Here is a 2,237-nt window from a genome sequence, read left to right as displayed (position 1 = left end):
AGGTTGACTTGGTTGGGCATGATTTGGATTTGGCATGTGGAATTGGTTTCCTTGATTCATTTGTGGTTGGTTTTGTCTCATGAAAAATTAGGATGGTTTCTCCAATTTGAATTGTATGTGTTGGAAAATGGGCTATCAGAAGAAGGTTTTCCATATGAATGTAAAGCATTAGCCTCTTCAAAAAATGTTTCAATAAAAGAAGGACATGATTGAACATTATGACATGAACTAGCACATAAAGAACAAACATCTTTTTTAGGTTGCACATGAGAATTCATAGCTTGACTTATTACTAAGGCTTCTACTTTTCTTGCTAATTTTTCAAATGATGTTCTTAAATCACCTTCTTCTTTTATTTCATATTTTCCTTCTCTTTTCGGTGAAGGGTTGGCTCTAGACCTGAGCTCAAAATAATTCCATTGTTGTGAATTAACAGACAATTCTTCAAGAGCGTCCCAAGCCTCTTGCCCTTGCAATTTTAAAATTTTTCCGATATGCATAGATTGAATCATTTGTCGGTTTGAAGGGGTTAAACCATCATAAAAATATTTTACAAGTCTCCATTTTTCAAAACCATGGTGAGGACACTTTAATAATAAATCTTTAAATCTTTCCCAACATTCATAAAATTCTTCGTTATCTTTTTGATAAAATTCAGAGATTTCTCTTCTTAAATTATCAGTTTTAGACATGGGGAAAAATTTATCAAGGACTTTATTAAAAAGTTGATCCCAAGTAGTGATGGCTCCAGTTGGAAGTGAGTTTAACCAAGCTTTGGCTCTATCTTTTAAAGAAAAAGGAAACAACCTAAGTTTAACCGACTCATCTGAAATTTTTTGAAAACGAAAGGTTGAGCAAATTTCCAAAAAGTCTTTTACATGCATGTATGGATCCTCTCTTTCTAAACCATAAAATGATGGTAACAACTGAGTGATTGATGGTTTAAGTTCAAAATGAGTGGCATTAGTAGTGGGCAAAACAATGCATGACAGAGCATTAGATGAAATAGGTGAAAAGTATTCAAGAAGAGTATTTTCTTGCACAACATTAGGTTCTTGTTCCATTATGCTTAAACTTTCAAAAACACTTTCAATTTCATGTAAAGACACTAATTTTTTCACCAAACGATTTTTTGAATTACGATGCCAATGATGCATACAATGTCACAAATTTCACCAAGTAACACAAACAATCACAAGAAAACAAATTTCTGATGTGGAAGATCAGTTAGAACCGCAACCACAGAGCATACTTATAACAAGAAGAGATTATAATATTTATATATATATTGTTATGATTTTTTTATTTTATTTTTTGGTTTAACTTGTTCCCAAGCCTATTTGATTCCACTTACTCACAACTTAATAACAACTCCCCGAGGTTAATTAATAAGCGTGGATGGGAACTTTTCCAAATTTCCTTTAAGCAAAAATTCTTATGTTGAAAGAACAAGCTTTGTTTTTTAGTTTTTTTTTCAAGTATTTTCTTAAACAATAAAATTACAACTAACTAAATGCAATAATTAAGAAAAAAAATAATGACAATAGCAATAGTAAATAGTTATATAAAAATTAGGAGGCACTAATGCCATCAACTAAATGATCAACAAAAAATAAAAGCAAGGAGGCACTAATGCCATCAACCAACACTAATAATAATAATGATAATAATAATAATAAAACTTAGGAGGCACTAATGCTATCAACTAATATAATAAACAAAAATAAAAGCTAGGAGGCACTAATGCCATCACTAGAGGAGATAGATTGTTCAAGTATGTAGGAAGCAAAAAATGCACTCAACTATCAAGTATGTAGGAGGCACAAATGCACTCAACTAAAAAAAACATAAAAAGTAAAAGAAAAAGAAAAAGGGTTAGGAGGCACAAATACACTCAACTAATAAGTATGTAGGAGGCACTAAATGCCAGAAACTACCAAGAAATATATATAATATAATATATAACAATATAAATAAATATATGTATAACTTTCTTTTTTCTTTTTCGATTTTTACTCTTTTTTTTACGATTTTTTTTATAGATATATATATTTTACTTTACTTTTTTTTTTTAAGATGATAGTGCAAATAAAAATAAAATAACTAGTAGAAGAATGTTACTTACCTTGTAGAAAGATCGTTTCTTTCTTGCAACTCCCCGTCAACGGCGCCAAAAACTTGTTGAGCCCAAAAGAGGGTGTTTTAATATTTATACTCGCAAGTGCACGAATCGTTTC

At 30.4% G+C, this 2,237-nt stretch overlaps 1 non-coding gene across 1 annotated transcript; it reads left to right on the top strand.

Annotated features, from left to right (window-relative positions):
* The first annotated feature begins 570 nt into the window (after positions 1 to 570).
* On the top strand, positions 571 to 677 carry LOC133813731 (small nucleolar RNA R71). The gene has a single exon (XR_009884733.1). It is a non-coding gene; the product is annotated as a small nucleolar RNA R71 (small nucleolar RNA).
* The last annotated feature ends 1,560 nt before the right edge of the window (positions 678 to 2,237 follow it).

Source organism: Humulus lupulus, chromosome 1, assembly GCF_963169125.1.
Source record: "Humulus lupulus chromosome 1, drHumLupu1.1, whole genome shotgun sequence".
Taxonomy (NCBI): Eukaryota; Viridiplantae; Streptophyta; class Magnoliopsida; order Rosales; family Cannabaceae; genus Humulus; species Humulus lupulus.
This window is presented reverse-complemented; position numbering and strand designations above follow the sequence as displayed.